The sequence below is a fragment of the Triticum aestivum genome, chromosome 6A, assembly GCF_018294505.1.
Source record: "Triticum aestivum cultivar Chinese Spring chromosome 6A, IWGSC CS RefSeq v2.1, whole genome shotgun sequence".
NCBI classification, from domain to species: Eukaryota; Viridiplantae; Streptophyta; class Magnoliopsida; order Poales; family Poaceae; genus Triticum; species Triticum aestivum.
The window spans coordinates 151,746,461-151,756,811 of NC_057809.1; the positions used below are offsets into that span (position 1 = coordinate 151,746,461).

Here is a 10,351-nt window from a genome sequence, read left to right on the forward strand (position 1 = left end):
GGTGTAGCTTTCGATCTGCTCCAGATGGCCAAGTGAATTGGCCCGCAGTGCGAAGCCGCCGAAGACAAAGATCTGTCCGGGGAGGAAGGTCTCACCCTGGACTGCATCGCTATTGATGATCGTAGGAGCCATGGAGTCTGACGGCGACGACACAGAGGAACTCTCAATGAAAGCACCAATGTCGGTGTCAAAACCAGCGGATCTCCGGTAGGGGGTCCCGAACTGTGCGTCTAGACCGGATGGTAACAGGAGGCAAGGGACACGAAGTTTTACCCAGGTTCGGGCCCTTTCGATGAAGGTAAAACCCTACGTCCTGCTTGATTAATATTGATGATATTGGTAGTACAAGAGTAGATCTACCACGAGATCGGAGAGGCTAAACCCTAGAAGCTAGCCTATGGTATGATTGTTGACGTGTATGTTGTCCTACGGACTTAAACCCTCCGGTTTATATAGACACCGGAGAGGGTTAGGGTTACACAAAGTCGGTTACAATGGTAAGAGATACGCATATCCGTATCACCAAGCTTGACTTTCACGCCAAGGAAAGTCCCTTTCGGACACGGGACGAAGTCTTCAATCTTGTATCTTCATAGTCCAGGAGTCCGGCTGAAGGTATAGTCCGGCTATCCGAACACCCCCTAATCCAGGACTCCCTCAGCGGTCGATGCGGCCGAATACTTCCGAGATCAAACAGATCGTGAAGTGGACAAGTTGTTCAGGTCGCAGTTTAACATTCCAGAGCGTCCACTTCCATTGACTGATCAGCTAGCCGAATGGGCCGAACTCAATAGGCTGTCCGGACTCGCCATGAGGTCTGTCGTGGATCAGCTATGGCCGGAAAGGCCAAAGCCGAACAACTATTTTAGCCTGGTGCAGCAGTTCCTTGGTGCAGTGCCGCGCATCAATGCGATGAAGAGGTCGGCGTGCATAGAGGGCTCGCAGATGGCCCTTGCCCGTGTCAAAGCATACTAGGCGGAGATGAATGCTACCACTGTTGTGGCGCAGGGTTCGGCCATGGGCCGAGTGGCTGCCGAGCTCTATTTTGAAGATGTTCTTGAGGGTGCTTGTTTGATAGAGGCCCAGTGCTCGAAGAATATTATGTTTGAGTGACATGTATTCCCATTGTAAGAACAATGTTTTTATTAAATTTATCAAGGCTGTATTTATACTTTTGCCCGAAAGTAATATGATGCCTCCTGTGCGGCCATTTACGTACATATATGTATATCCTGAAAGATCGCAGTCGTCGGCTTCAGCCTCCACGCATATAATGCGGGGGTGTTCGCAGAAGACGCGTGTTCACACTTAATCCAACTTCTTGGTCCTATTAAGGGGGTGATAGCACAGCAAACTAGGCAACCGGACTATAATGCTTTAACACTTTCACTTAGCCAGAGAAGTTTGACAGTGGGGCTACTATATAGCCCCTGGTGGCTCCACACTCACCCGAATTCGGGGTGCGTACATGTCTGGCCGGAAAACCTTCGTTAAGGCGGAGGAATTCTAAGATTCCGATAGGTCATCGAGTGGTTGACCAGTCTCACGCTATATCATGACAGTCAGTTTTCGGCTTTCTCTACTGAGGTGCACGTCCGGATGAACCAGGGCACAATCGCAGTAGTTCTCATGGTGTCGCTTTAGCCGATAGAGCGGAACGTAAGGCAGCAAAATACAGGAGCCGGGCAAACCCAACATTTGACCAAAGACATGATTCGGAGCTGATGCATATAAGGCCAAACTCGCGACGCCGAACACTCCCTAAGGTATTCGGTCTTTATTGTGGGTCTAAACAATGCCCTTTGTAAGAAGCCCCTGGTGTCTAGGTACGTGCATTACTCTAACGTGGCCACATGCCAAGACGTCAGCATACTTCTCAATTGTACCGAGATTTCGAGGGATGTGTATCAATAGGAGACATTTAAAAAGGTTGACGCAGGGTCTAATCTAAAAAGAATCCTTAGAACGAGTACCTGCTGCACGTCTGCGCCTGTGTCTCCGTTGTGCCGTATCCTGGACGGGTGTAGCACGATGGTCATCTGTAAAAGAGAGGAACTTAGGTGAAAAGTTGTCGTGCAAAAAGGTAGGTTTAAAGAAACCATGTTCAATTCAAGATGAGTAAAAGTTGCCACTTGTCTGCGCTCGTTGAGCCCCTTGTATTTGTAATAGGGGTATGGCCATCAAACATGTATGAATTACATAGCAAAAGGGCCCGTGCGTTGCAACGGGAAAAAAACTTATGAAATGCCCGTCCATCCACTACCTATCTTACATCGACCATCACTTACATGAAAACAAACCCCGTCCACTATGAACGCCACAACATGCAAGTCCTTTGACACAATGTAGAGGATGTGATGCAACCTCCACTCTATGCCCACGACCCACGGAGTCATTCAATAGTAATGCACAACACTGCTTTATAGAGATTCAAGGAAACATGGGGGAGTTCTTCTTGTCCAAATCAGGATTCAAGATGACAAATAAGCCTTCCATGGAACCAGGATAGTAGTATCTCCCAGTTTCTCTCTTTAGCAAAAGCCTACAAAGCAGATTTAATAATTGATTTCAGATTCAACTAATTTCTACTGGGTAACTGGAATTTGTTACTCCAATAAGTAACAAATCATTAACTACATCTAAAATTTTCATAGCCACACTGAAGTTATACTAATTCCAAGTTTTATGCGGCTACCCCGAGTAACCATCATCCAAACACGCATATTATGTTTTGAAAATTGGCATTTCCATTCCTGTGTGGCACAAATTTCACATACCATGTTTACATACAGATCCTTGTAGCCACCAGTTGCTTGCATGACGCAAGCCTCTCTGCTACTTCAGCAACCTAGAAATTCCCAACCGAGATATGGACACAGATGAGGCAGTCATGCAACAAATTTTAGAACATCTTTAGCCAATAGTTGGATTTGATTTGGAGGAAGAGTTCTACTCACCAGTGCAGAGCCTTACAACGTTGTTGTTCATGGTGGCACTAATGGATGGATGTCTCTATTGCTAGCGTCGCCTTCTGCAGCGATAGCAACTCCATGATCGAGTCGGCCTTCCTCGGCAAACTCTCATGACCACCGCTCATCCACGGAGTTCGTCGACATCTCCTCGACGTCACCTCAAACTGGGTGAACACAGCTGCCGTGATGCTGTTGCCATCGCTGGCCACTGCGCCGCCCATCTCGCACTCCCTGACAACGACTTCTATAGTATGAATATTGGAATGATATACCTGTAACCGACAAATGGAAACACCAATGACAAAATAACGCCTGGCATTCTTACTACATCAGAAAAGTTGAATATTGTCGGTTATATGATTCTAAGTACGTACCAGGACATTTGCATGTGAGCTTAATTACAAAAGAGAGGACCTTCAGAACAGTTGAAGAAACTACATGCTCGGGAAAAAAGAAAAAAATACGACTGAATTTCATCAGCTTGAATCATGTTGTTTTGAACTCTGCCAAGAGAGTAAGATGTCAGTATCCACTGTCAGTAGTTGCACTGTGGCAACTAATTAGTGGTAAGACGGTTAGTTGGATATTCAGATTTGTGAGCAGAGTTCCTCCTACAGCTTTAGAAATGATTTATGCAGAGAAGAACGGCATGGTACTAAGGCAGTAATAAGTACTACTGAAATCTTCTCTACATATCATCTGTAGTATTTGCAGGTTGCGGAAGATTCCCATGAAAGGTCAAGTAGACATAGACAATACTAACGGAAATAGCTGCAGTTCGGTTCCACTTTTGTTTTAAAATCACTTCTAATTTCTAAAGGGTCGTGCAAGCCTCTAGTAAACAACTAATGCGAACCCCAAAAGATATCTTGGGTTTTAACCAACTGATTGAAAGACAAAGGGAGCCAGATTAGAGATGCTTCAGTTCTGTTCCACTGTATGTTTCCTGCATACAATCTGTATGCAGCTGTACTACCCTATATTTTTGAGAAACAACATGCATTAAAACGGAGGAAGCATTAGGTGACTGGCTAATTACCTCCAGCAACAGAGGCAAGTATGCGAAAGCATAGGCATCCATGGCTCCGCTCGGCTGTAGCATTAAAGGTTTTTTTTCTTTTGGCATGATAATAGAAAAGGTTGATTCCACTTCTGCAACTTGCAACTTCACGCGGTCAGAAAAGACACAACATGAAAAACTACAGATGACATGTAGCAGCTTCAGCAAGCATGGTCAGATAGCAGGACCCTGCAAGTTGCCGCTATTTGTAGCTTTGATATAACCGCAGTTGTGGCAAACGATAGTTTTTTAATACAGGCAAGTCAAACATGTCAAAACATAATTTAAATCCATGTATATTATTTCACTTGAAACTGGAGTGTAGCATATCAAATATTTTCAATCACGGAAACCTATGTACCTAAATATGAATCTTTCAGACTTGAATTAAACAGGAACTTGTTCATGAACTTATTTGTTCATGGAGTTGAATCAAACAGGGAGCAGATATGAAATTTAACTGAAGTGTGGTATCTCAAATATTTTCAATCACCGAAACCTATTTACCCAAATATTTTCAAACAAAACAATATGTTAGTAGTATCTAATTAGAAAGTTTTGGGGCCTATTTCAAAAGTTATATCAGATTTAACCAAATGCTGGAACTTTGTCTCTTCACAAGCTCATGTTCTGTAACTAATATGCAGCTAAAGAAATCATCTACCTCACTAATTAAAAACTCTAATTAGACAAGAGAATAAGAACAAGTGCTGCTACCACAATTATACAGTATGCATTCATAAACCTGCAAATGTATGTTAGAATTTAGGAATAGTCAACAGGCAATGCATATATATATATATATGTATGGAGCTTATTCTAGAAAGAACATACTTACTTTTAGGCATAAAAGCAAACACCTGTTGGGCAACCCTGATCTAGATGGATGAGGGAGGATGTAGGCGGAGGTACTGGCTGGCGAGCGGATAGAGGTGCGGCCTCCATGGCCGCTGCCCATGGTGTCCAGACGGTTGACCGCGGGGCTGTAGTAGATGGCGCTGGGACCGTGCGGGCACGGTGTTGCACAGGCGAGGTGGTGGAGACGTGGGAGGAAGCGCAAGGAACTGCAGCCGGTAGCTGCGCAAGAGTCTGGTCGTGGCCACCACCACCGGCACCGAGACAGTCGCGAGGCAGGATAAGGAGGCGGGCGGGGTGGGGAGAAGGAGGCGGGCAGGGAGTGGGGCAGGAGGCGGAAGGGGAGAAATAGAGGAGGTGGGGTCGTGGGGAGAAGGAGGCGGCAGGCGGCGAAGGCGGAGGACACGGAGGTGTGGATTGAGGAGGAGTTGGGGACAGCTGCAGAGCGAGCAGGAGCGCCAGCGGTGGGAATGGATGTATCCGGCAAGCGGTGCAAGGGGATAGTGCTTGCCATGGGCGCCGGTGGTGCAGAGAAGGGATCGAGGGAGAGAGGAGCGTCGTAGGTGACCTGTGGGATAGAGGGAGAGAGGAAGATGGGGATCGACTCGCTAGGTCTTTTTTTTACTTACGGGTGGCAGTGGGTCAATATTAGTACCACCTCGCGTATATGTTTTAAATTAAAACTAAAAGCGTAAATTCACAGAAAGAAAGCGTATTGTGACGGTGAATCCACGGAGTCAATCCGTGCTTTATTATTACTAGCAAAAGGGCTCGTGCGTTGCAACGGGTATAAAATTAGTTTGAAAGTTTGTGTGTGCAACTCCCAATCCATCTCCTTCTGTCTTGTCTCATCTTTCCTTTTATTGAAACTGCTGGGCAGTGAATACTACAATTGCAAAGGCCACGATAAATTGAACAAGTTTAATTAGGATTACTCTTAGCCTCCAACACATTCTTAACATAAAAACATTAATTATAAAGTGTCAACCCAATGATGGTGACCAAGTGAAAAAAGGAAAAGAACTTCAAGTAATTCCGGACGGACGGAGTATGTCAATAACAAAGAGATGTGACATCATTTTTGAACCAGTGAAATAATCTCACATATGTATGACAATGACATAATGTTATCAAGCGGAACAAATACCATAAGTATTTTTCTTTCCTTTGATCCCAACATATACTACTTAGTAGATTCAGATACACAACCAAGGTTGTGCAAGAGCTATTCCGTTACCGGCGCCAATTAAATGAAATAAAAAGAACTTGGGCCTTTGCTCTCATATGCATCAAAACAATATGTAAAGGGGTAGTTTAACGGAAAAAAGACCTAACAAACATAATGTTTCAGGCCTCGAAGAGGTTGATCTGGATGCCCTCGGTCTCCTAGACCTAGTGCAACATAGTGTTACACATTGATCTGCAATTCTGTTGCTGACCCTTAACAGTGACTTGCACATGGCACCATGGCTAGGCATTATGTCAAATACATGACCAATATTACCAAGAAAGAGACATCAAAAAAACATGCTGATAAGTGATAAAACGCCTAATCTGCTCTGCCATGATCATGGTGATGGATGCTATCTGGACAGTATCATTGAGGGGGTATGGATGGCAGAGCTAGCTGGACAACATCTCATATGATGCATGTCGGTGGCATTGCCGACCTTAAGCTTCTGCCCGAGCATGTGGCAATTTCAGTCATGATTGGATCATGATCTGGGATGCTTGACCTCTCGGGTAGTGCAAAAGACTTTAATATACAACCTTGGTGTAAGGTTTTAAGCATTATTACCATTATCTAAAAATTCATAGAAATGTAAGTCAGTAGGAATTCCATCTACACTTGATACTTATAGGAGCTGCTATATTACAAACTTAAAAAAAATATGTAATAAGATTTGGATTGCTGAGCATGTCCATGTTATAATTCTACATAGTATGTACTCCATTCCCTTGTTTTAATAGTATTTCGGCAGAGCTCCTGCTTGGTTCTTCAGAAAATAGAATACTCACACCTTGTGGGAGACGCTCATCTGAATCACCTGCAAATATATAGATTACCTGTGGGTTTTATAAAAAAGTAACTAATTATCTTGCCGGCGTGGCCTTGTGCGAATATCCGACAAAACAAGAATGAGCAATTTTGTTTTCATATACAGTAATTATCAACCTACTGAGAATGCAGTAAACCATATATCCACCTAAGCTTATCAAGGGTCCAATCATATATGTACGCATCCATTAATTCCATCTCTTCATCATCAGGTGTCTAATTATGCATCCATTAATCGAACATATCCATCAGTTCCATGTTTGTATAACCAAGTACTATATGTATAAGGAGCTGAACATAGATCAGACCTGAGATTAAATGGGTTGGAGCACGACCACCGTATGTCCCATCGGTCAGGTAGGAGCTTGATACATGACAGTACGTTTAGAGAGGCATGATTTAGATGGAGAGGGCGTCCGGTCGTGGTGGAGGATGGAAAAAACTTAAGGTGGGGCAAACTCAAAACTCAAAACTCTGGATCGTGCTTGTTCCAGCGTTTGACACTTCGGCCACCTACTATCAATTATCAAAAGAGCACTACTATGTACGATCCAGAGTAGTCACTTTGAGAAATTCAGACCATTGACAGAAATTCAGACCACCTACTATCAAAAAAGCACTACTATGTATGATCCAGAGTTGACACTTTGACAGAAATTCAGAAACACAGGTTCCATTGTAGAGTTCAGAAAAATTAGCACGTCTGATGCCCCTTGCCCCTACCTTTACTATGTACTTCATCTTTGAATCTGCGGACAACCAAACAATCAGTCAATCTCCAATCCCTGCAAAATAAATATGTTCTTAGAAATTTGGAATACAATTTACCACTCAAACAACTTTTCAAGTAGCAAAAAAATTTAAAAGTACTCAGAAGTACACTTTCTACACCATGTCGAAAGTATTTGCTAACAAATGAAGACACATCTCTGGAAGCATGTGAAAATGGAATTGGCAGGAAAATTTGACACTGAATCTCCAGGGTTTTTCCTTGAAGTCAGGTCAGTCTGCACCTTAGCAACAAGAATTTTGATCTGCTAGTATTGTCACATACATGTAGGCAGCTAAAACAATGGGTAGTGTTTCAGGAATCTATATAACAATGTCAAAGAGAGAGTAATTAAGACATCGTATTAGTTCAGGATGACAACTTAACTCTCTATAATAATGTCAAACAGAAGGTAATTAAAATGGCATTGTATTAGTTCAAGAAGACAACAACACTTTAAACATATAAGTACATGTATTGTTCAACATTAATAGATGATCAAATGTAGAAAAAACTGGCACCTTGAGCAGAATTTTAACAGGAACAAAACATAGGATACTGTATGAGAGAGAGATGGGGCTGCAGCGTTGCTTACACATAAATTTTCTTGTGAACATTCAACAACTGGATCTTGACTTGGGGCGAGGGATCCGTGGTGGTCGTTCCTGTCCACCACGACCGCTCTCGCTGTAAGCAACGAAAAACGAACCCGCATTTTTGAGATATGACAGCAGCTGACTGTTGACTCCCCGTTCGCGCTCCGTAAACGCTCACACAGCTGGAATAAAAGGCAAAAGTATTGTCACCTGTTACCTTTCTTTCATGAATTACATTGCATCAGAGAATGGTAAAGGGCAAGGCAAATCACAAAGTAACCTGGTTAACCTATTGCAATATCCGCTCCTTTATTTGTTTTCATGGAACTGATTCTCTATCCACACAACAACCATCTCACACAGGTTGTGCACATAACATCTGAGCCAACATTTTCTTTACTGACAACGGATTCAATCCTGTTTTTTTTCGAAAAGGGGGGACTCCCCGGCCTCTGCATCAGAACGATGCATACAGATTCAATCCTGTTGATGCAAAAATTATTCCATCATGAAAATGAGTTAATTTGCAGCACTGAAAGGGCAATTAAATTCATGTACATCACAACCCGTCATAAGGAACTAACCTGACAGCGTGAGTACCATCAAATAAACACAGACCGGCCTTACTTTATGTGGGTCTGTATGCACGAACATAGAGCATTACCATATCAGTTGCAATTTACAGATAATTCATAAAAGAATCATCTCACGAGAAACTCGTCCATGGATGGAAATTTGAACAAGCGATGGAAAATAGAGAAAATGGCATACCTCTGCTATTAACAAATTGAGGATCGTCCCTTTGTACTGGCTCAACACTTCTTTACATAACGTGCTAATAATTCTCTCAGCTCCAATTGCATGGCTCCCTGAACAATTATAGCCTGCAAACAGCATAACATAGGCAACAATCTAGTCTAACAAAAGACATAATCTATTTCTGTATTTCAAGGCCATGTTGTGCAGAAGTTTAGACGATTCTGAAACTAAAGAAGGCACCTCAAATACTCAGCATGTTGCTTTGTTCCTCACCTGTCTCAGTGTGCGTCGGTGACAGCCAAAGGCACCCAACATGCCTCCACCTGGAAGGACTTCGCGCCGCCACGCCGGATCCCTCTGCCTCCCACCCATGTCTGCACTCGCTTGGCTCCGGCGAGCTCCTGCCTAGGCCGTCGCGCCATCCCTTCTTTCTCCTAGCGGCGCGAGCGACGGACTACGTAGTTGCGCTCCTCCCAGTGGAGCCGCAGCCGGCGAGACGCGCTCCTCCCAGGGCTGGCAATCCCCAGCTCCAGCCGCCGCCGTCGTTCTGCAAGCTCCAGTTGCCGCTGCCGATCTAGCCGCCCCCGCCATTCCGCATCGAGAGGTGGCGCCGCGTTGACCCGATCCAGAAGGAGCGCTCGAGTGTCCTCTGCCTCCAAGTCGCCGGCGCCTAGTTCCAGACCAGATCGGAGTAGAGGTGGGGGCGGAAAAGGGAGGGAGGAGGGAGATGGCTAGGGAAAAGATGGAGAAGATGGGAGGATGGAGCGCCGACGGGCATGTCATCCACCACGGTATGGCCTGGGGGAGAAGATGGAGAAGAGGGGCAGACGGAGCATCGGTGGGCAGGCTGGAGGGGCGGCGGTTCGTGTGTGGGTCGAAGAAGGAGACGGGGGCGAGGAGTAAAAATCGAATCGTTTTTTTTTCACTTAGCCATCGGGACTGCGGGTTCATTACCAAAAAAGTATAAGGACTTCTATGTAAAAACGCCGCGACGGTGAACCCGGAGACCCAATCCGTGCTTTATTATTGGGGAGAGATTAGGGATAGACATAGCTGCGCCGGACTCGTCTAACCGTGTCCGTGGTATTGACGACCTATCAAATGCTTTAGTTGGTGAGGCCGTTTTAGTGTGCGGCTGCCCAGGCAGCCGCACTATCTTCGGCGCGCAGGGATCGCTCAATATTTCCATTTACTATAATGATGCCACGTGGACCGGGCATCTTAAGCGTGAGGGAAGCGTAATGAGGTATCACATTAAAGCGAGCGAAAGCTTCGCGTCCA

The 10,351-nt window shown here is 44.7% G+C and overlaps 1 long non-coding RNA gene across 9 annotated transcripts; it reads right to left on the reverse strand.

Annotated features, from left to right (window-relative positions):
- Window positions 1-1,774: 1,774 nt before the first annotated feature.
- On the reverse strand, window positions 1,775-9,955 carry LOC123132576 (uncharacterized). 9 transcript variants are annotated; one of them, XR_006464888.1, is made up of 10 exons: window positions 9,083-9,955; window positions 8,896-8,949; window positions 8,592-8,794; window positions 8,311-8,493; window positions 4,871-7,731; window positions 4,012-4,124; window positions 2,958-3,203; window positions 2,778-2,848; window positions 2,289-2,542; window positions 1,777-2,039 (listed from the first exon to the last, which is right to left on the reverse strand). It is a non-coding gene; the product is annotated as an uncharacterized lncRNA (long non-coding RNA). The 9 variants fall into 9 exon arrangements; XR_006464895.1 differs by lacking the exon at window positions 1,777-2,039 and having other exon boundaries at window positions 2,075-2,542; window positions 9,083-9,195; window positions 9,344-9,955; XR_006464889.1 differs by lacking the exon at window positions 1,777-2,039 and having other exon boundaries at window positions 2,075-2,542; window positions 4,871-6,935; window positions 7,670-7,731.
- Between the last annotated feature and the right edge of the window lie 396 nt (window positions 9,956-10,351).